This window comes from Canis lupus, chromosome X, assembly GCF_003254725.2.
Source record: "Canis lupus dingo isolate Sandy chromosome X, ASM325472v2, whole genome shotgun sequence".
In the NCBI taxonomy this organism is placed as follows: domain Eukaryota; kingdom Metazoa; phylum Chordata; class Mammalia; order Carnivora; family Canidae; genus Canis; species Canis lupus.
The window spans coordinates 116331774-116356707 of record NC_064281.1 but is presented as its reverse complement, the minus strand read 5'-3'; the positions used below and the strand labels follow the sequence as shown (position 1 = coordinate 116356707).

The 24934-nt window shown below is 34.3% G+C and overlaps 1 long non-coding RNA gene and 1 pseudogene across 1 annotated transcript in view; one reads left to right on the top strand and one right to left on the bottom strand.

Annotated features, from left to right (window-relative positions):
* Window positions 1-24934, top strand: part of LOC112668459 (uncharacterized) — a 136121-nt gene that overhangs the window by 16044 nt on the left and 95143 nt on the right. The window lies entirely within an intron of this gene.
* LOC112668458 (SWI/SNF-related matrix-associated actin-dependent regulator of chromatin subfamily E member 1-like) lies at window positions 257-1546 on the bottom strand (annotated as a pseudogene).

Sequence of the window (24934 nt, the reverse complement as noted above, 5' to 3'; positions counted from 1 at the left end):
TGTTCTTATCTTATATAAGATAAGAATGTTCCATTCACATTTCTACCAACTGGTAATATCTGTGTAGATATTTGTTAAATGGCTGTCTCCTCTACTAGACTCTAACCTTCATGAGGACAATGGTCATATCTAATCACTTTGTCTCTGCCATATAGCATAATGTCTAGTAAGAACTGCAAAAAATATTTGTTAAATGAATACATTTTTAATTATATATATTTGATTCTTTTTTTTCACCATTAAAACTCAAAAAATATATATATTTTTTTCATTTAAAAAAGTATTTAGAACACATAATACAAGGCAACATTTATTCTTTCTTCTCGTCTTCTGGTGTGGGGTCTGTGGGTGGCTCCTCCACGGTTGCACTGTTGCTCTCTGAGCCAGTGTTACTATCACTGGTCCCTTCCTCGGTCATACTGTCCACGCCGTCCTGCCCACTCTCCTTGTCCTCAGGAGTAGACGTGCCTTCTTCACCATTCTGTTGGCTTTCTGTTGCTTCTTCAAGGTGTGTCTCCTCTGTCTCCATAGGGATGCTTTCCTCGGCCTTCTCCTTCTCCCTAGCAGCTGGCTCTTCCTCGGGAACCGTGCTGCTCCGACTACATTCAGCTTGCTCTGCTGCTTCTCTCTCCCTCTCCTCTTGCCTTTTGCGAGCCTGTTCTGCCTGTGCAATTTCAGCGGCAATCTTTTCCATATCCACTTCTACTTTCAAACCGCACAACCTTTTAAGTTCATTGTTAAATGAATCTGTGCTTTCTAGAAACTTCCTCATCTTTTCCTGGTGTCGCTCCTCTATCTGAAGAAGTTCAGCTTCTAGTTTTCGCTGATGAACCATTAAGGACTGGGCCTGTCATTTGAGGACCTGCATTCTAGCTGTTGTGACAACTGACCGAACGTCTGGCACCACACTCAAAGGATTTCACTGATGAGGCGGTGGTTTCTCTGGAAACGGGTGGTGGCTGTAGGCTTCATTGAAAAGCCATCATCATAATCATCTGGATCTTCAGCAGGCTGAATGCTCAGGTAAGGTTCTCCTTTCTCCATGCGAGACTGTCTCTGTCGAACTGCACAACTTTTTGCATTTATGTAAGCAAGGTATGAGGGGGGGTTATGCTAGGCCTTCATAGATTCATTGTACTCTATCTTTTCTGCTTCATATTCGTTTAAATATTCTTGTTTTTCTTCATCAGTGAGATCTCGCCACATGCCACCAATAATCTTGCCAATCTCCCACAACTTTAGGTCAGGGTTGGAAGCTTGTACTTGGTCCCAGACCTTTCTGCTGTACCTCATGTAGGGCATCAGCGGCTTATCTGGTGGCTTTGGGGGTTTTGGAATCCCCCAAAGGATGCCGTGACCCGGCTGTTGGTGCCCGGGTTCCCTCCCAGCCTGTAGTTGTTGTAGGCGAGATGACTGTATGGATTGTATCCCACAAACCCTGGTGAGCTGGGCATTTGTGTTGCAGGAGCTGGGGTGGAAGGTGGGGCATAAGATGGTCTTTTTGACATTTTGGAAGATTAAGTTCTCAGTTCCTTAAGAATGAATCTGAGACTCCATGGGCAGAAAAAGGGCCCGCAGCTCCGGCCTCATTTCTCCATATATTTGATTCTGATTGTTACCTCCTACGTTCAGTGGAAAAGAAGTCCTCGGATCTGGCAAATAAATATTAAATTTGACAAATAATAATTTTGTAAAATAATAAATCACTAAGATGATAAAATTTTCTATTTTCTTCTTAGCTAGGCCCAAATATTGGTAAGGGTTTCATAAAATCGGAGACAGAATCTATCTCAATAACTATCTCCTTTCCCTTAAATTTATTCCCTGGTCAAGTTAATTTCATAGTGAATTATTTCAAATATGTAAAGACCTAATAGTTTTTTTTTAAGATTTTATTTATTTATTCATGAGAGACACATAGAAAGAGAGAGCGAGAGAGAGAGGGGGGCAGAAACACAGGCAGAGGGAGAAGCAGGCTCCATGCAGGGACCCCGACGTGGGACTTGATTCCGGGAATCTAGGATCACACCCCAGGCCGAAGGCAGGTCCTAAACCGCTGAGGCACTCAGGGATCCCCAAGGCCTGATAGTTTTGATACTACTTAAACTGTTCCAAAACATAGAAAGAGAATGAGAGCTGCTGATTTCATTTTAGGAAATTGGCAAGAGGCTGAGACTCAAAAATAGAAGACAAGAAAGAAAATCCCCGAAGATTTTAATATATAAATCCCAAATAAAATGTTAGTAAGAGAATCCAGTGGTGCATTAAAAGATTAATTTACCACAGCTAAACAAGATTTACTCAGAATGTGGGGATTATTTAACACGGGGAAAGTATTAATATATTTATGTAATTCACCATATTAATAGGTCAATTCAGGTATGTTTCATTGTTGGTGACATAGGAATAGATAGATGCTTCCTTAACACATTCATCTCTGAGATATTCAGAACATTCTCATTGAAATCAGAAATGAGGCAACAATGCTATGTAGTTTTCCTGAAAGTTCTAAAAGTATTAGTCAATGCAAATAGCAAATAGTCAAGAGGATAAAATGACAAGTAAACATTAGAAAAGAGAACAGAAAATAAGTATCATGTGCAGATAATGGGAATATATACTAGATAATCCAAAATATTAATCAACTGAAAACTACTAGACTAGTATGTTGGTTGATCACAAAGTTAATATATAAAAACCAAGAGCTTGTCTACATGCTGATGGTAACTATTCAGAAAATGCAGAAGGATAGATTCTCTTTCCCATAGCAGCAACACGACAAAACATAAAGGAATACTATTAACACAAATCATACAGAACCCATAGAGAAGATGCAACTAGCAACGGAGTTTCAAATAAAAACTCAGCAAATATAAAACAAAACCACTTGGAAATTTTGAAAATCTTTTTAAATAACTCTTGGGATAAAGGAGTAACCCAAACTTTAATGTTTGACTCTATAGGAAATCACAGGAATTAATTACACTGCAATTTAAACCATAGAGAATGTGACAAATTCTGTAGTTAGAGAAGAATCAATAGCTTTAAATGTTTTCACGCAAGAAAACTTGAAAATAAATTAAGCATTCAATTCAAAAAGCTAGGAAATAAAAGAAACTTAAAGGATAGCAGAAAGTAAGATTTGAAAAAGATATCAGAGCAATTCATTAATTACCAATAGAAGAAAATTGTGAGATCACTAAATAAAGGGATCTGGGTTTTGAAAATTGCGATGAAAGATAAAAGGATAGGTTTAAAGATGCAGTAAAAATGAAAGAGTAAAGATATATAAGGTTCATTATTTTTAAAGGTCAGTATTGTAGCCAAAAATTAAAAAAATGATAATAAGTATGTACTATTCTAGGCTAATAAATTTGAAAGGTCTGATAAAAAGGGTTATTTTCTCAACAAATATATAGTACCAAGAATGGTGTAGAAGACTTTCAGGCAAGGTCATTCTTTAAATCCATGTTTTCATTTTCTCCTCTCTATTCCTATAGATATGGGTTTTTTTAAATGGAATCATGCATAAAAAATTCATCACTTTTTAAAACGACATGATAAAAATTGGATACATGAACAGTTCAATAGAATATAAATGCTATTCTTATAGATGAAATATCTTATTTTAAGAATAAATAAAAACCAGAGAATTTCTCTTAAAGACATTAAAAGTCTAAATACACATGGACAGACTATTTTGTTGGGTCTAAACTCTGAACTCCAAAGTCAAAGTAAGTAACAAGGTGCTCCATAATATACATTTTTCAAAACTACCAACCATGCAAAATTTATTTCCTAATACTTCTGTAGAAATATTCTCCCTTCTTTGAATTCTGCAAAGTATCTTTTCTCTTGAGTTTTCTATCTCATAATACAGATTAGGCACATTCAATTGTCCTATTTTATCATTTACAGGATATATACTTTTATTTTTCTTTGCTGTTTCCCCATTACATGAGCCCTGCTGTGAATGTGCACACAATCTTGGAGTTTATAGTCTAGATCAGATGGATTAACCATATTAACTTGGGCTCCAAGCGAGCAATTTTATTGTTGCTAATAAATATTACAAGTTCTAGATATCAGGCCTGAGGAACTTCTCTTCAAAGGTGCATTCCTTGAGCTCTGTTCCTTTTATGTCATCAAAGTGCCTATCTCTTTATTTCCTATGTTTCCTTTAGCTTCTTTCACAAACTGTGACTTGTACACACAAAGTAATTCCTAAAAGTTATTCTTGAATCAAAAGAGCTGAGAAGTCCTCTGTTTCTTTTCTATTATATAAGAAAGTTTAAAACTAAATATCCTTTTGCCTTGCTTATTTGAATACAAACTTTAGGAACTTACAACTAATCACAAAATAATAAAAAATAGACTCATTCCATTTTCCAGGAGAACTGGCCAAGTCTTTAATGCTTTCTCTTTTCTGTCTCCATGCACACATACAGGCCATTGGCATGGACTTAATAAATCAAAGAGCTGAGTATTTGCTGTCAGCATCATCCATGCAATATCAACATATCTATTCAAATATATATGTACTCTTGCTTCCAATAATGTCCCATTTGGTAGGAAAAATTCATAAGCATATAATACAGAAACTGTGTGGCAGACAAAATAATTGCTCTCCAAATACTTCCACGCTGTAATCCCTGGAACCTGTAAATATGTTAATTTACATGACAAAAGGAATTCATATAGAGGAGTCCCATATATGTATGGTTTAATGAATAGATATAATTAAGGTTACAGACTTTAAGATAGGGAGATTATGTAGAAAATCCATGAGAGTTCACTTCACTTACATGAGCTCTTATAAGCAAAGAACTTTCTCTCACCAGAGACAGAAGAGCTGGGGCAGAAAGAAAAGTCAGAGAGATTTTAAATATGAGGACTTACTTTGTAGGTGATAGAAGAGGGTCACAAGCCAGGGAATGTGATTGCTCTTCAGAAGCTGAAAACAACCTCCAGCCAACAGCCCGCATTGAGCCAGGAACCAAAATTTTATAAGCACAATACAAGGAGCCGAATTCTCCCAATAGACCCAATACACGTAGAAGCAGAATCTTCTCAAGCCCCTAGTAGGAAACGCAGATCTGCTGACATCGCAATTTTAGCTCAGTGGGACCCATGTTGAACTTCCATCCTATAGAATTTGTCATTTAATAACTGGATGTTGTTTTAAGTTAATTTGTTATAGCAGCAATAGAAAACTATATAGCATCCTATCACAATTCTATGAAAAACAACCACAAAAGCATGCTTAACATGTTTCGGCACTACATAAGAAATGGTAAGCTTTGCTCTTTCTTCTGGAATCATGTATTTACTTTTTAAAAGATTTTTATTTATTTATTTGAGAGAGAGAGAGAGAGAGAGAGAGATCACAGGCAGGGGAAGGGCAGAGGGAGAAGCAGACTCCCCACTGAGCAGAGAACCTGATGTAGGGATGTGGGACTCGATCCCAGGACCCTGGGATCATGACCTGGGCCGAAGGCAGATGCTCAACTGACTGTGCCACCCAGATGTCCTTCTGGAATCATTTATGATGTGCATATACTGACCATCCTAGGAGAAAGGCCAGGAAGTGGGGACAGGCTCTCAGATACAGAGCAGAAGTGGGAGAGGCATTTCAGACTTTACTGACACCTTATATACAAAATGTACTGAGAATAAGCATAAATTTAGCAATGTTCTTGCCCCAGAGATAGATATTTGGAATAGTTAATGTTAGCTCTTATAATTATGATGTCCTCACTCTGAGTCACTGGATTAATTCACAATTTGCTACAATTTACAATTAGGATTACTTTTTTATTTGTTATCCTTTTTGGTTCTCAGAATAACTTTGGGAAATAGATCAGATGGATGGCAACCATCCATTTAAACATGAAGAAAGTAAGGTACAAATGGGTTAAATCTTTTTTTAAGATTTTATTTATTTATTTTAGAGAGAGAGCGAGCAGTCATGAGCAGGCAGGAGGGCAGGGCAGAGGGAGAGGGAGAGAGAATCTTCAAATAGACCCCCTGCTAAGCAGGGAGCCTGATGAAGAACTCAACCCCAGGATCCTGAGATCATGATCTGAACCCAAGGCAGACACGCTTAACTGACTGAGCCACCCAAGTGCCCCTGGGTTAGACGTTTGGGAGAGGGGCACAAAAATAGTGTCAAGCATGGATTTAAACAGCTTTCTGAGACTATACAATGGTCTTTATTCTCAGGGAAGAGTCAACAAGCAGTAGAGTAACCTGCTTAGATTTCCCAGGCGTTCCCCCTTCCTTTTCTTTTTCACATGTCATCTATTAATGTTTTATCCATTAGTTTCTTCTACTAAAACTTTAATCTCTTCCCAGTTGCATATCTCAACATTTTTAGAGGGAAATCTGAAGTTGCTAAGGAATTGAAGTGTTCTCTTCTGAATTTTCTGAAAATAGAATAAAAGTGTGATTTTTATCACTAAAATGGTTCTCTAAAAAATACCACTAAAACTATTTTTGGTATCTTACTGTTTGAACTATTTGCTATTACATATATGTGCATTCTAGGAGAAAGCATTGGGGGGTCTATCTATATCATAGTCCTGATTTGTATTGGGATGTCAGGAAAAGTTTCCTAAGGAAGTGAGCATTAGGGTGACAAAAGAAGGAAGAAGAGGAGTTAGTCAAGTGGGGAAGGGAAAAAAAGAAAGAAAGCCAGTGGCCTTGACAATCATGACTAGAAGGCAAATTGGGAGCTGAGAGGACAGCAGGCACTAGAACACTTATTGAAGGGTTTTAAGCCAAGAAATGATAGAATTCAAATTGTTTTAGAAAGGTCACTCTGACCATTATGTGAATAATGGCTTGGAAGAAGACTTGAAAAATCAAGGATATCACACACATTTTCAGATCGGACCACTAAGGAAATCAAGGATGCTATGACATTTTGGTTTGAGCACCTGGACAAATGGAGGTTTCAAGGGTTAAGATGAGGAAGATGGGAAGAGGAGCAGGATGGGCAGAGGAAATCAAGAGTTTAGTTTTGAATATGAAAAGTTGGACTATCTATGAGACTTCTGTGTAGAAATGCCAAGTAAACACTTATTTACTGAGTGAATTTCAGGCTAGAAGTAAAAATTTAGGATCCTATGTACATAGGTTGTACCAAAAATTTGGTCATGGCTGAGCCAGACTAGATAGAGAATATGAAGTGAGAGAAGGCCTATGGGGCAAGGAACTCGACATGAAAGAAAGATAGGTGGACAATCTTGTATTAGGTATTGTGAAATCGTCAAAACCATGAAGATATATTTGAGAAACTTGTCAGGAGAACTTGAACTGATCCTGACATATGTAACGGCTAAAGCCTATTGGCACACATGAGAAGCTTTTTATGGTCTATTTGTCTGATGGGTAAATATTTAAATATGGTTTATGATTTTAAACCTAAACATCAGTGTGTTTGATTAGAGATTGCTTCTCCAAACCCCAGTAGGGTATTAGATAATATGTAATATATGCTCTGTGTTACTTACAAAAATCTACTCTGTGACTTCTGCACAGTAACTGGTCCCAAGTGTTTTAGATAAGGCACAGAAGGACAAAAGAATATGGCATGTGTCTGGACTAAAATGTGGAATGGTGATAAATGAAGCTGAAAATACAGGAAGAGGAAAGGCCATGCAGGTCTTTGTAAGTCATATTAAGGAAAGTGGTTTTGGGCAGCTCTGGTGGCTCGGCGGTTTAGTGCTGCCTTCGGCCCAGGGTGTGATCCAGGGGTCCCTGGATCGAGTCCCACGTCGGGCTCCCTGCATGGAGCCTGCTTCTCCCTCTGCCTGTGTGTGTCTCTCTCTCTGTGTCTCTTATAGATAAATAGGATCTTTAAAAAAAAAAAAAAAAAAGGAAAGTGGTTTTTAGATTAAATCCAATTAAAACTTGTAGTTTACTTTTTGTGGGTAACATTTTTATTCCTATTCCATAAACAGTTAACCTGAGGCTCAGACAGGATAATTACCTTGCTCCCTGCCACATAGCTAATAAGTAGTTGGATTTCTCATTCAGGGCAAATAATTCTAGAGGCCCCACCCTTAACCATAGTGCATAATAATCAGTGTGAAATGCCAAGGGGACGCTGGATGGCTCAGTGGTTGAGCATCTGTCTTTGGCTCAGGTCCTGATCTCGGAATCCGGGATCGAGTCCCACATCTGGCTCCTTGTGGAGAGCCTGCTTCTCCCTCTGCCTATGTCTCTGCCTCTCTGTGTGTGTGTGTTTCTCATAAATAAATAAAATCTTAAAAAAAGAAAGAAATGTCAAATGTTTTATGTATTCTGAATAGTATATTTGTATGTGTATACATAAATGTGTGCATTTGCTGTTTTTTTTTTACAATTTTATTGAGGTATAAGTGACAACAAATTGTGCATATTTAATGTGTGCAATTTCATATGTGTTCAACCATGAAATACTCATAGCAATCTAGATAATAAATAGTTTCATCACCCGTCCCCCATACTCAACTCAGGGCAAACACAAGACCTGCTTTATATCACTATAGATTAATTTGTACTTTCTAGAATATTTTGTAAATGGCACAATCAAATATATATATTTTTTGATCTGATTTCTCTGGCTCAGTGTATTAATTTGAGATTCATTCAAATTGTTGTATGAATCCATAGATTACTCCTTTTTATGGCTGAGTGTATTCTACTGTCTGGACATACCATAGTTTATCTCTTCTTCATCTCTTGATGGATATTGGGGTTTTTTTTTCTAGTTTTAGGTCTAGAAAAAATAATGCTGGTATGAACATTCATGCATAGTCTTTGTATGGTCATGTGTTCTCAGTTTTCTTTGTTAAATACCTTGAAGTAGCATAGTAAGGCCACATGGTAGATGTATGTTCAACTGTATAGAAAAATAAACTGAAACTGGTTTTGCAGAGTGATTTTATCAGCAGTGTATGAGAGTTCCTGCTGTTTCACCATCACCAGCACTTAGTATTTTCTGTCGTTTTAACTCTATACATTATAGTTATGTAGTGGTATGTTGTTGTTTATTTTGTATTTCCATGATAATGATATTTAGCATTTTTTCATGTGTTCATTAAGCATTTGTATATCTTTTGTGAAGGGCCTGTTTAAATACTTTGCCATTTTTATTGAGATGTTCGTTTTCCTGTTATTCAGTTATAAAAATCCTTTCTGTTGATGATGTCTGCTTCAGGTTTTAGGCAGAGACTTTTATGACTAATTCAAATATAATTTCAGTTTTCTTAGCCTTTACTACACTGCTTTGGGTTTGTACTATGCACACAGTTTAGGATCGATGTGGAGACCTCTGTGGTTTCATGCCCACGAAGAGGAGTTTATTTTTTTCTGGTCCTCTTTTCTGTATTTCTCCCTTGCTCATTACCCTGCTGGCACTCCTTTCCTCAATTTCTCTAGAAAGTCAGTGTGGTTTCTGCTGCTGATCCAGTTGCCAGGCCTGCATTTGCACCATGACTAAGGCCTGTCCTCAGGGCGAAGTTTAGGGGATGAGGGGAGAGGGGTGCAGTAGGAAAGAGAGAGGGAGGGGGAGAAGAGCAACAGAGACAGGGGTGTTGATCTCCATACAGGTCACTTCTCCAAGTTTTGACTACTCTTCACAATCCTCCTAGTTGTCTTTTTTTGTTCCATAGTACATTTTTTAATGGTAGAGATGAGAGCTGTATCCTAAGAAATCCTAAGAAAAAAAGACAGGCAGTGCTCAGCCTGTGATTTCCAAATAAACTCTTGAAGTCTCTGGAAGATATAACTTTTATTTTTAAAAATATTTTTTAGATATATATTTTTTATTGAAGTTCGATTTGCCAACATATAGTATAACACCCAGTGCTCATCCCATCAAGTACCCAAAGAGGAATTTCTTAATATTTATTCATTAATTGGGGAGGTGAGTGGGGAGGATGGGGTGACTGGGTGACAAGCACTGCGGGGCACCCCATCCCCCCACACACCTCCCCTTCCACTATCCCTTGTTTGTTTCCCAGAGTTAGGAGTCTCTTGTGTCTTGTCACCCTCTCTAATTTTTCCCACTCATTTTGCCTCCTTTTGCCTATAATCTCTTTCATTATTTTTTATATTTCCTGTATAAGTGAAACCATATAATGATTGTCCTTCTCCAATTGACTTACTTCACTCAGCATAATACCTTCCAGTTCCATCCACGTTGAAGCAAATGGTGGTTATTCGTCCTTTCTAATGGTTGGGTAATATTCCACTATATAAGATGTAACTTTTATTTTTTTTTATTTATTTTTTATTGGTGTTCAATTTACTAACATACAGAATAACCCCCAGTGCCCGTCACCAATTCACTCCCACCCCCCACCCTCCTCCCCTTCTACCACCCCTAGTTCGTTTCCCAGAGTTAGCAATTTCCCACACATTTCTTCTCCCTTCCCTTATATTCCCTTTCACTATTATTTATATTCCCCAAATGAAAGGAAAGACTTTTCAGTTGCCATATCCTGGGACCTCTCAGCAGCAAGAATTGAGGTTCTGGCTTTAAAAGTTGATATAGAAGAATGTCTTTCAGGATATAACAATGCCACTGATTGATCAAAAATAATTATTCCCACCGGATTAGAACAGATAGGATCTTCCCAGCTGGGGAGAAGAGCAGTATTTTTGGGAAAGGAAGAGAGATGAGATCTCTCTGGGAAGAGACCCCAAGATATGCCTTAGTCCTTTGGGTTTAGTTCTAAGATAAGCACTAATAGAACTTCCCCAAAAGTTTGAGGACCTTAACGTTAAGGGGACTTCAGTTTTGATCTATATCCTGTTGCCTTGAAGAGGGACAAGTCTAATGGATTTCCAGGCAACACTGAATTATGGCCATTATGTATACTAAAATTACCGAGAAAACTCTGAAGTGATTGAATTTACCTGGAATCCTACATACAGTTTTCTGCTATCAAGGATAATGGGTCCTTGAGATAAAATCAATTTAGTTAGATAAATATAATCATATCTGATTATATCAGTAATTGCCTGTTATAGATGATGTCAAAATGGGCATATCAATTTATCAAACAGACTATATTATATATGTATTTATAAAATATGTCATATATATGCATATATAAAATATATGTGTATTTATATATATATATATACATGTATGTGTACATATATATGAAATACAGTCCCCTAGGGACTATTCAAGGATTGGAATAATAAAATGATAGCAGAGTTTACTGTGTTAATGTCAGTGGCCATTGGATTTTTGATAAATTAGGATAACCAAGGCTCTCTTCAAAGTTAGACAGCCTAGGAAAGAGGAATTAACTTAAATGAAGCGAGGAACATCTGATACCTAGCTTAATGCCTTTTTAATGATTTATTCATTACTTATTTCCTTACTTCCAAAAACAATATGAGTCATTTCACAATGAAAATACAGATTTAAAAAACTATCTGATTTTAATAAAATAAATTTAAAAATCAAGAAATTGTGTGAAAACAAAGGGAGAGATTTTTATACACTTTCCCTTTTCCCCGCTACACCCCAACACTTGTGTGCACACACATACATGCATACATGCAAAGCCAAATCCTGATGAAAGAAAATGAAAATATTCTACACACGCATTGCTTCTGAAGTTCCCCCAAAATGATGAACATCAGAACTTTCATTTCATTATGAGGGTTATTAAATTTGTTTCTGTGCCTTAAACCTAGAAGGAATCTGTCCTTTAGTCCTTTAAATATAATGGACATTGAGCAGTAGAATAATGTTTTTACTCTCCCAAAGGAAGAAATAGTCATAATATGATTGCTATTTTGTAGAGATCCTTAAGCTGATGGCATAATCATAAATTGTTCATCTTTAAGGAAATTTTGTGTGATCAGAGACAAAGTGATAAGATTACGGTTTGTAACCTCTAGGATTATTAAAGATAACACTTGGAGACTAGAGATGAATGATTGGCTACTTTATCTCTTACAGTCTTGCTTCTCGAAGTGTTGTCTGGAGACCAGGAAGACAGATGCTTAGGAACGTGTTAGAAACGCAGGATCTCAGCCTCATCCTACACGTCCTGAAACAATCTTTCCTTTATTCCATTAAGATATTGATTTATACACAACAAACTATGCATGTTTAAAATGTAAAATTTGTTGAATATTAACATACCTATACACCCATGAAACAATCACCATAATCAAGAGAGCACACATATCCGTCACCCTAAAAAGTTTCCTTGTGCCTTTTGCGCCATCCCCACCCCCTCTATGACAATAGCTTATTTTTTTTCTTTTGCTGAGTAGCATTTCTTTGTATTTATATACTTCATTTCATTTATACAGTTACTCACTGATAGACATTTGGATTGTTTTCAGGTTTTTGCTATTGCACACAAGAACTGGCATGAACATTTCTGAACAAGTCTTTGTGCAGATGTATGTTCTCATTTCTCTTAGATGTATACCTAGAATGGAATTACTGGATATATATGTTTTTAAGGTCAGATTCTCGAAGTGTAATTTACATGTAGAATAAATGACATGAATTTAAATTTACCCTTTTAATTTGTATAGCTTTGATAAATGTAAACAAAATATGTAATATTTTTATCAAACTGAAAAGGTTCTGATGTGTTTTTTTTCTAGTCAATCTTTTTTTTCCCTTACTCCAAATCCATAGAAACCACAGCTCTATCCTTTAGTTTCATCCTGTCCAGAATATCATATAAATGGAGCTACATAGTATATTTTGAATCCAGCTTTTTTCATTTAGCATAATCCATTTGAGATTCCTCTGTGTTGATGGGTGCATCAGTAATTCATGTCTTGTTATTGCTGAGATATATTCCATTGTATGAATATATCATAATTGATTCATCCATTCAATACTTGATGGATCTTTTAGATCATTCCAGTTTGGGGCAACCATGAATAAAGTGACTATAAATATTCACCTCAGACATTTGTGTGGACATACATTTTCATTTATCTTGGGTAAATACTTAGAGGTAGGGTTGTGGGAATCTTGTGCAAAGTACGTGTTTTGTAAAGTGGTTGTATTATTTCGCATTACCACCATTTGGGTATGAGAGTTGAAGTTGCTCTACATTTTCATCAAAACTCAATGTCTTCAGTTTTGTTTTGTTTTTGTTTTTTGATTTGGGTGTTCTAAGGTTCATATAGCAGTATCTCATTATGGTTTTGCTCTACAAGTCAGTGATGATTAATGTTGTTCAGCATCTTTTCCCCTTGTTTTTCATTTGTATATCTTTTTTTCATTAATAGATCTTCTTTTATGAAATATTTCTTTAAATCTTTTGCTTATTTTTTATTGCATAGTTTTTCTTCTAATTATTATAATATTTCTTGATATATTTTGTATAATAGTTCTTTGTTTGACATGTATGTCCTGAATCTTTTTTTTCAGTCTGTAACCTTTAGGGGTTTTGTTTGTTTGTTTAACAGTATATTCCAATGAGCAGAAAGTTCAGTTTGATCGAGTCCAATTTATCAAAGTTTTCTCTTTTTGGCTTATACTTTTAATGTCCTATATAAGAAATCTTAGCCTACTCAAATTCAAAAGATTTTTTCTCTATGCTTTCTTCTAGAAATTTCGTGGTTGGTTTTACATTTAGGTCTATGAACAACTTCGAGTTAACTTTTGTGTTTGGTGTGATGTTGGATTGAAATAGTTTTTTTCCTTAAATTCATCTGATTGTCTGAGCATCATTTGTTGTAAAGACTTTGCTATGAATAGTGAATTGCCTTCATATCTTTGTAAAAAATTAGTTGGCCATGTATGTATGAGTCTCTTTCTAGTTTGTCTCTTCTATTCCATTTGTGTACATCTTTTATTTCCCAAATACCAAACTGTTTTGATTACCATAGTTTTATAATAAGTCTTAAAATTAGTAGGGGGAATTTCCAACTTGGTTCCTCTTCTTAAAAAAAAAAAAAAAAAAAGTTTAGTTCTTCTAGGTCCTTCACATTTCTGTATAAATTTTAGCATCAACTTACCAATTTCTACAAAAAAGAATAAACAAAAAAGCTCCCGAAATTTTGATTGGGATTGTTTTGAATCTACAGGTAAACTTGGGAAGAATTGATATCTTTATAACATTGAGCCTTCCTATTTATGAAGAAGATAATCTCCCTATTTATTAAGGAGTTCTATAAATTCCTTCAGCAATGTTTTAATTTTCTTTGTAGAGTTTGTGGACACATTTTATTAGAGTAACTCCTAAGTATTTTATTTTTGGTGCTATTGTAAATTATTTTTTAGAAACTGTACTTTCTAAATATTCACTGCTGATATATAGATATATAAATATTTAGTTTGCCATCTTGACAAGTTCACTTATTATTTTTCACAGTTGAAACTGTAGCATCTTTGGAATTTTCTGTATTAACAGTTATATCATCTATAGTAAGATGTGACTTCCTTCTTCCTTTCTGATCTTCATGGCTTTTTTCTTGTCTATGAATACAAGTAGCAAAGTGGATATCTTTGCCTCAATTCCAATTTTATAGGGAAATCATTCAATTTTTCTTCATTAATTTTGATGTTAGATGTTAGCTATTGGCTTTTCATTAAAATTATTTATTGAATTAAGTCCCATCCTCATGTTACTGAGAGTTTTGTTTTAAATCATGAATGGGTGCATCTATTAAAAGATCATATTTTTCTCCTATATTATGTAATATAATTTACTTTGAGTAACTATTGAATGTTAAGCTCATCTTGCATTATTAGGATAAAATACTTTTAAAAAAAATTTATTTATTCATGAGAGAGAGAGAGAGACAGAGAGAGGCAGAGACACAGGCAGAGGGAGAAGCAGGATCCATGCAGGGAGCCGGACGTGGGACTCAATCCTGAGTCTTCAGGATCACACCCTGGGCTGAAGGCGGCGCTAAACTGCTGAGCCACCCGAGCTGCCAGGATAAAATACATTTAATCATACTGTATTATGTTTTTATATATTGGATTTTATTTGTGCCTATGTTCATGATGGTCATGGGTTTGTCAAAAACAGTGTCTTTGTCTGGTTTTGGTGACAGGTTTGTCCTGGTTTAAACCATTGTTTAGGTTTTTATCCTTTTCCATTTTGTGAAAATAGAAAGTTTTATGTAAGAATTCTTCCTTGAATTTGGTTGGGTAGAAATCACCAGTGAAATTATCTGGGTCTGGAAATTTGTGTTAAGCTTTTCATAACAAATTATATTTCTTTATTAAATACATTCAGATATTTTATTCTTAAAGTCATTTTCTGAATTTTTATTTTTCTTTTTTTTTTTTTTTTTTTTGAATTTTTATTTTTCAAATAATTGGTGCATTCATTGACATTTTTATTTTCTGGAATAACTTTTTTTTATAATATTACCTTGTCTTAGTTTTGATCTCTTAAGATCTTTTTTTTTTTTTTTTTTTTTTTTTTTTTTTTTGATCTCTTAAGATCTATAGTGATTATCTAAAGTGATAGTGACCTTCTTATTTCTGATATTCATTATTTGTGTTTTTTCTTTTTATTTCTTGATCAGTCTAGCTATGTGGTTTGTCAATTTTGTAGATCTTTTTAAACTACCAGATTTTGGTTTTATTAAATCTCCTCATTGTTTGTCTATTTTCTATTTTGCTAATTTATGCTCTTTATAATTTCTTCCTACTCGTTTTAGGTTTACTTTCTTTCTTTCTTTCTTTTTTTTTTTTACTAGTTTCTTAATATAGAACATTCTTTAATTGATTTTAGATATTTCTTCTTTGAAAGCATTTAGGTTTCTAAGTATCTGCTCTGAGCACAACTTTGACTGTATTCCAAAAAGTTCGGTGTGTTATTTTTGTTAAAATTTAACTCAAAATGTTTTCTATTTTTTGTGGGTGATTTCTTGGTTGACTCATAATTATTTAGATGTATGTTGTTTAATTTCAAAATTTTTGGGTTTCCTAAATATTATTTGGGATTGATAATTTAATTCTGTTGTAATCATAAAATATACTCTGCAATGTGTTGATCCTATTTATTGATATTTGCTTTAGAGCCAACTTATGGTCCCTCTTGATGAATGTACAATGTGAATACAAAAGAATGTATATTCTGTACTTGTTAGGTATAATGTTGTATACACAGCAGTTAGGTTAAGTGGTTGCTAATGTTGTTAAATCTTATATGCATTGATAATTTCTGTGTAATATTTTTATCAACTGTTGAAAGACAGATATTGAAATCTCTTATTACACTTCTGGTAATGTTTATTTCTTCTTGTAATTCTTCCAATTTTTGTTTTATCTATTTTGAGAATAATTGTGTTATTAGGTTCATAGCAAATAACTTTTAGGTCTTCCTGATGAATTTTTCTTTTACCATTATGAAAAGTTCTTTATTTCTAGTAACACTCTTTGTCATAAGGCCTGTTTAACTATTTTATTTGACAATAATATAGTCAATCTAGACTTCTTATCCTTATTGTTTCTATGGCGTATGTTTTTCTACTCATTTACTTTCAATTTATCTGTGGCTATTTAAAATGCATCTCTTATAGGTGAGATATAGTTGTTTTCTGCTTTTACATCAGTCTCTGCCTTTTAATTGGAACACTCAAAATTATTAAATTATTTTTGTATTTGTATTTATTATTTTTTTTTCATGTTTGCCATTATCTCTTTAGTTTTCCTCTTTTCATCCTTTTCTCTCAAATTTCAGGTGATCTAAGTAATTTAGCATTCAGTTTTATTTCATCTATTGTTTTTTAGTTATATTTCTTTATATATTTCTTTTTAACTAGTTGTTCTAGGAATTGCCATATATATATTTCTAACCTCTCATAGTTTATTTGAGTTTAACATTGTACTATTTCACATAAAATACAGAACTTCCTACAAATTTTACTCTTTACCCCTCCTTCTTGAAGTCTTTTTTTTTAAATAGGCCCCATGCTGGGCATGGAGCCCAATGTGGGACTTGAACTCATGACTTGAGACCAAGACCTGAGCTGAGATCAAGAGTCATATGCTTAACTGACTGAGCGACGGAGGTGCCCCATTCTTGATGTCTTATGTCATAGAAGTCATATATGGTACATATAAAAAAACATGGGAAAATATTGTTATTTTTAAAGAATCTGAATGAATTTAAGATAAACATTTTACCTTCACCTAGATATTTATCATTCCCAATAATCTTCATTTATTCTTGAAGTTCCATATTTTTTCAGGTGTCATTTTTCTTCAACCAGAATTTCCTTTAGCATTCATATAGTATAGGTCTGCTAACAACATCTTGTTTTAGTTTTCCTTTAGGTGATTTTTAAGCAATTTTATTCCTGTAGAATTCTGGACTGACAGTTTTTCTTTTTTTCTCCTTTGAGCACTTCAAAAATATTATTGTACTCTCTTCTGACTTCTGTTGTTTCTCATGAGAAGTTCTTAGTCATTTGAATCATTGATTTCTGTATTGTTTTCTTGTATCTTTTTTTCAAATTTTTCTCTTCTTATTTTAGCAGTCACTTAAGATGTGTCTAGGTATGGAATTTGAATTTATTGTGTTTGAGGTTTGCTGGTTATGATTCTGTAAATTTGTCTTTCACTAAATTTGGGAAATTTTCAGCCATTATTTCTATAAATATTTTTAAGGTCACATTCTCTCTTTCTAATAATTCTAGGAATACTGTCCTAGGCTATTCTCAGGGATAGCTGGGAATCTTCAGGTCCCTGAGACTCTGTTTTGTTTCCTTGTTTATCTCTTAACTCTATTCCTAAGATTGGATAATTTCTATTAATCTATCTTCAAATACTCTGGCCCATTCCTCCATCATCACTGTTATTCTGTTACCAAACTCCTCCAGTAAAATTTTTGTTCCAGATATCGCATTCTATTCTAAAATTTCCATTTACTTCCTTTAATATTTTTTTTCAGTGCTTTTGTTACCTATTTGTATTTATTTTGATTATTCTTTTCTTTATCTCATTGGACATAGATATCATAGCTACATTAAAAATTGTCTCTGATATTTCTAATATTTAACATTTTGGGGTACACCTCTGATGCTTATTTTATCCTCGTTAAAGAATTGCATTTTCCTAATTATTATTACAGTGTGTTACTGTCAGTTTTATCCTAGACAATATAAGTTTTGTGTTGTGTAGACTACCTGAGGATGGTTGATGATTTTGGTTTTGGTGTCAGTTAATCTGGTTAGATTCAAACTAAGCTCTACCTCATTTCCTATGGGCTGATCAGTTTAGTTCCACAAGTCTTTCTTGTGCTGCTTTGAATCAGTCTTGAATGTGCATTGTTCAGGGGTTAATCTGAGACATGTGCATTTTTATATATAGGATTTTTGGGTTCCCCTTTTGCTTTCCAGAGATTGGGCATGGTTTCCCAGACTCCTCATTTTAGTTTCTCCAGCCAGAAAAATGATAGGGTTTCTATCAGAGTTATAATTGCTTCTAATGTTATCTGGTACTGTGATGCATTCTTGGGACAAAATTGAAAAAAAAAAATTTAAAAAAGAAAACTCATGATCCTCTGTTGCTTCTTCAAGTTTTGATTCCCCTCCATAATCTGCTTTTTTCTCCTCATCATCCTCTGATAGTATATTATTATTGTCATTTTTTTGATGTTTTATAAAGTTTATAGTTATCACTGGGAAGATTAGTTTCTGGAAAGATTAAACTGTCATATCAAACCAAGAGTATTTTAATAGTGTGTCTAATGTTTTTATATATGCATTAAAGTTTGAGAAACACATTGATTATACCAAGAATTCTTAACCTCAGTTTCACATGCAAATCACCTGAGATTTTTAAAAAATCATAATTCTCAAAACATACCCCAGATCAATTACATCAGAATTTGGGGGCAAGGGGCCTAATTATTGATATACTTTGAATATTCTCATTTAGTTTCAATATATAATCAAGTTTGAGAGGCCCTGCCTTATAGTATATTTACATATCAGTTGCCTCAAGGGTTCTTCTATGTGAAGCAGAATAAAATTTGCGACCCCAAAAGTATTATTTTTAAGAAACAACCAATATAGAAGAAACTCTGAAGATTAAGCAGAAGATACCCTTTTGTAAGAGATATTTACATTTAAATCTGTTTGTAAGAGTGTCTCCCTTTCTGGAGACAGGAAATAGAGGAATAGAGGGGAGTCTCTAAATCTCCAGAAAAATCTTATCATGGAGAAGACCCCCAACTTAAATCTGCATAACAACCTTACCTTTGTTTACTTTGCTTTACCTGCTAGCCTCTCATAATTGTCACCACCAACCCCCCAGATCTTTCTTTTGTCTTTAGCTGGAAATGGTATTTAGGGTGGTGGCTTGGGTCATTTGGGAGAGGTATTCAGTTTTGCTAGGTCTCTCCCGTGCTTACAGAAGGTATACATGTTATTAAACTTCTGTCCTGTTAATGTGTCTCTTTATTACAGGGAGATCTCAACTAATATCCTAAAAAGGTAAAGGGAAAATTATTTTTCTTCTCTACATATAACAGAGTTCTATTTTAAGGTTAGAAGAAAATATATGAAAATCTGTCTAGATGTTTTGAAAATGAATCTTAATCTATAACAGTGTTTCTCAAATATTGTATGGTCAAATGACCACTTGTGAAAGGATTTCCATGTCAGTGAAATCCAGATATTATGGATTTATCCCAAACTAAAGCAATCAGAGCCCTTTGGGGTGGAGCCCAGGAAAGGACATTTAACCAATTTCTACTAGGTAAATCATATGTGCACTAAAGTCTGAATGGTTGAGATTATATCTTACTGTGAAAATAAATGAGCTTGGATTGTACTTTTATATTGCATGAGATCTTAAATTTTTATAATATTGGGCAAGATTTTTATTTCAACAGTTATCTTGTAGACTTGTTCAGCAAGTTGGGAATGGTGAGACTGTTCAGACTGTTGGATTTGTCTGCAAGCTATACTGCAGTAGTTTTTCCAATGACTTGCTCATCTCTTTGGTACTGGTATCTTCTTAAACGTAAAAAGATATCCAGCTGTATGCCAGCTGGTCCTGACTAGGAATTATTACATCAAATGCTGTGTGTATGAATTTACGTTAATGAAATTTAGTTGTGTTTATTAACACTTTGTATTTTGTAAGTGAACATATTCTGCAGAATCACTAGTATTTCAAATACTTCGTGTAGAAATTGAGTACTTATTAATTTCAAATAGTGATACTTCAAATGGAGAATTTGGTGGCTTTCATTTTGACTTCCAGCACTGAGGAAAATAGTGACTTTTACCTTTAACTATTTGTTCTTTCATTCCATGAAATTTTATTGAGCAAATAGTAAGAGTCAAGGGGCTACAAAGAAGAGAAGAGATACAGATTATTCCATCAAAGAACTTATTGTCCATCTCCCCAACAGCACATTGCACATTGCCTGATACTTTGAGAGTGATCAAGGAACAATTGCTACATAATTGGATGAACAGTAGTGAAAACAATATAGGTATGAATAATAGTGATCATTTCATGAATAATATGATCTGTACTTTATTTTTTAAATTTTTAAATTTTTTTTAATGGAATGTACTTTAAGAGAGGCACACATACTGACCGAGGAAGATTCAGAGAGGATAAAAATTATTTGAGTAGAAATGTCAGAAAGGATTTTGTGAAGAGATCATATAGAAACTGGAACCTGGAGGAAAAGAGTTTTTGGGATAAGGAACAGGACATGTATAGATTTTTTCCTTCTCTCCTTACCCTTGTTGGTAGTGTAGAGAAGGAAAAATAGTGTTCCCTATATCTTTCTAGGTTCTTGGCTGATACCCCCTGTAATAAAAGACAGATTAACAACAGAGAAATAAACAGAAGTTTAATAAGATGTAAACTCCTGTATGCATGAGAGAGATCCAGGAAAACTGAATAACTCTGAAATGGTCCAAGCTATCACCGTAAACACCTTCTTCAGCTAAAGGCATAAGATTTGGGGGTTTTGGGAGAAGCTTGTTAATGGGAGGTAACCAAGAAAAGCATAACAGACAATGGTGAAGTTGTTATATAAATTTGAGTTGGGGGCCTTCTCCATTAATAAGAGTTTCTGGGGATTAAGGTCATCCTATTCTCTTCAGGACAGAGAAGGAGACACTCTTACAAATGGAGATTTCCTTTATAAATATAAATTTCCTTTACAAAAAGGTAAGTAACTTAAGAGCTTTTCCTTTGTCTGTTTTTAAAATAACCAGTTCAAGATAATGCTTAGGTCAAAGATGCATGTTTTGAGGTGACATATAGTGTTTCCCTTTAGTAGTAAGGCTGATTATAAAGAGGGCAAATTATGTCTTGTTTTTCCATGCCATAAATTTTATATGATGCCATTGTAGGAATGAGCCTATGATTGTTCAATGCTGCCTAGGACTGGCCAGGGTAAGTCTGCCTAATTCTGGAGTAGAGTATTGGGAAGCCTATTGTTCACAAACATCTAAGCCACATCCTTCTGTATTAGTATTATTAGTATTAAGGGGCATCTTTGTTGTTCATCTATTGATTCCTTGGTCTCTTTCAGTTATTGGTTCAGTTACTACACATGGAAAGAAGGCATGCTATATATTAGCACCCTAAAACATCAACTAACTACTATTTAATGAGTGTCTACTATATCCCAGATATTTGTGCTAAGTGAGTAATAGATATTTTGCTCAGTCTTCATAACAATTCTACAGGGGATAGGGGAAGTTTACCAACTATCACTTTTACTTTACATGTGAAGAACTTGAATTTATAGGAGTTAGGCCATTTTTCCAAGGTCACGTATTTCAATTTTGTTAGCACGCAAGATCTGAAAAGGTAAGCAGTGGACATGCAGTTGAATTTTCAGCATAATGTACATATAGTTGAACATAAAAGGCTAAAAGTATAGAAACAAAAAATAAAAATGATCAGCTGAGTACATAGAAAGTTTGAGTCAGATTTACTGCTATTTGGTGTAGGATATGGGGTGGATGGATTACTGATATCATGACAGGAAGTGATCATAGTGTAAATTATTTCAGAATAGAGGCTTACTCTTCCATTTAGCTTTCAAATTGGAAGATGTTATCATCCCTGATAAAAGAAAGGAAGGTCTATGAAACTTCTTCACTGCAGCAGTAGAAGATGATTTATAGTAAGGCATATCTAGACAGAGGTACCTTCATGAAATATTTTGCAGAATTGGAAGAAAATTCATTTGTACATTGGGATGGCAGTGAGGAATTTCTCAGACCTTTAAAATAAATTTTCTGCTGGGAGTTAAATTAAGCAAGCTTCATACGATAGAAAGACAAAAAATGACTTTTTGGACTAATCAATGATACTGACATATCAAAAGACAGTGGTTTAAAACTATTATAAAATGTAGAGGAATTAATCCAGGACTAATATGGAAACATTTCTTTACCCTTTTAGGTTAGGATTTTGCCCATGCTTAGGAGTGGAGAGCTTGGTGTTGAAGAGCAGAAGTCCATACCTTACCTTGATCCTGATCGCTCTTATTCTCTTGATCAGGAGCAGATACACTTCTCAAAAAAGCAAATATGTCTTGTCTTTATTATCACCTCAAAGGATAACAACCAAACAACAATAAACTTCAAATACTACTTTAGGAGAGAAACCTGAATTGGGTGGGCATAGCAAATAATTATAAATACTATCTTATTATCAATCATGGACAGACCAAGTGAGCTGAACCACTCCAGACGGGGAATATGACAGGACTCCTTCATGGCAACTTGGTGCAAAATAACTTGTAAGGTCTTCATCTTTACAAAAGATAATCATCATCATAATTATAATTAAAATATTTTAAGGCAATATATCATTTTATAAAGAAGACAGCTTATTCTTAAAGGTTTTAATGTGGTAAATAACATGAATAATGATATAATTTAAACAAAACAGTTTCAATCGGAATACAGCATTCTCGATTTTAATATAGCTTCAGGTTATATACATTCTAAAAATGGGCCAAGAAGAGACATTGTGCCCTTTTTAGAGGCATGTAAACACATTTAATCTTTTTTTCTATTACTTCAGTCACTGAATATAATAAATTCAAAATACATCCAATTATAGCACAATGGGATTAAATCCAGAAATTTGCTATGATGCAGGATTTAATGTATCAACCCTATTAACTTTCAATTTTCAAAAACATAATCCATATTACCTGAAAGGCATGTTAGCAGTAGTAATTGGTGAAACATATTATGAGGACACTGCATTTTTATGAGTATATTATATTTTTAAGATTTTATATTTTAAGTCCAATACTAAAAAAAATCCTAATGATTTCACTTGTAAGAAAAAAGGTTGCTTACTAAAATAATAACTAGAACAGTTTGAATTAACATATGGAAATGCTGCTGAGAGGTTGAGACCTCACCATATTTCAAACCTTTCTACTGAATTTAACAATACACAGGGCATCAGTTAACTTAGCAAGAACATTGCAATACAGTGAGTGGGCACAAATCAAACTGAGTGGGATGAGGAATAAATGGAAAGTGAAGAAGAGAAAGCCACTGCAAACAGATCTTGAAAAGTTGTCAATAAGGAAGAGAGATAAGGTAGTATCTAGAGAATTTTAGTCAATGAGGAAAGGTTTTCTTCTTTTTATCCTTTATTTTGAATACACGAGAGACTAAAATATGTACCCATGTATATGTGAAAATGAAGCCTTATCATAATGTGTTTATCTATTTATTACATGATAAACATTTGTCCCCCTCAGCAGTTTTTGGTTATTATTAGTAACTTATAAATATTTGCATACATGACTCTATGAGAATAGAGCTAATAAAAACGCTCTTCTTACCAATATTTCACTGTTTTTTGGAAAAAAAAAAAAAGCTCCTTAGATTGCTGCAAGCCTTTGGTTAATTTCCAGAATTATTTAAAGTTGACTATGTCAGATTATTTTGCCAGTGTTCTTTATTGCTTTTGTAGAGGATTGGCCTTAAAGAGTTTTGGCCATTTTTCTTGACTAAGTGTTCCCTGGATTGCTGCAAGCATTTCATTAGTTTCCAGAGTTCTGAAATTGTTGATGCTGGTATTTTTTGCCAGTTTTCTCATTGGTTTTATGGAAGAGAGAATTTCTATAGGTTCTTATTCTACTATTGTTTTTGCTGACAACCTAGCCTTTGCTTCTTTCAATATTTTTTCTGCCCCTTATCTTTTTCCATCAACAATCACACATATGTTAGACTTTTATGTATTTCCCTATACATCGCTGAGACACTGTTCATATTTTTACAGCATTTTTTTCTATCTGTGGTTTAGATTCAATAGTTTCTCTTGTCATATCTTTCGGTTCAGTTACTTTTTCAAAAATATTTTATTTATTTGACAGAGAGAGTGAGTACACGGCGGGCAGACTGAGAGGGAGAAGAAGGCTCCCAGCTGAGCAGGGAGCCTGATCCCAAGACCCCAGGATCATGACCTGAGCCGAAGGCAGATACTTTATGAGCCATCCAGGTGCCCCTAGGTTCAGTTACTTTTTTTTTTTCCTGCAGTGTCTTATCTGTTGCTAAATCCATACAATGAATTTTTCAAGAATTGTATTTTGAGGCTCTAGAAATTCAATGTTATTTACTTTAACATCTTTTATTTATCATGTTTATGCCTTCCTTTAACTACTGGTGCATTGTTGTAATAGCCGTTTAAATCTATTTTTCTGCTGTTTTCATCATCTTGTTCATACCTGGCTCTGTTTCTGTTGAGTTTTTTCTCCCAATCATGAGTCTATCTGATTCTTCACATGTATAGGAACTTTTTATTGTACACTAGACATTGTCATTCTCCATTGCTGAGTGTCTGGATTTTTTATTCCTCCCTAAAAGAATGTCTTTGCCTTTTTTTTTTTTTTTTTGGCGATGATTTAGGTTACTTACAGGCCTGCTTCTCCTTCAGAGGCTGATATTTAGGCTTTCTCCATCATATTAATAG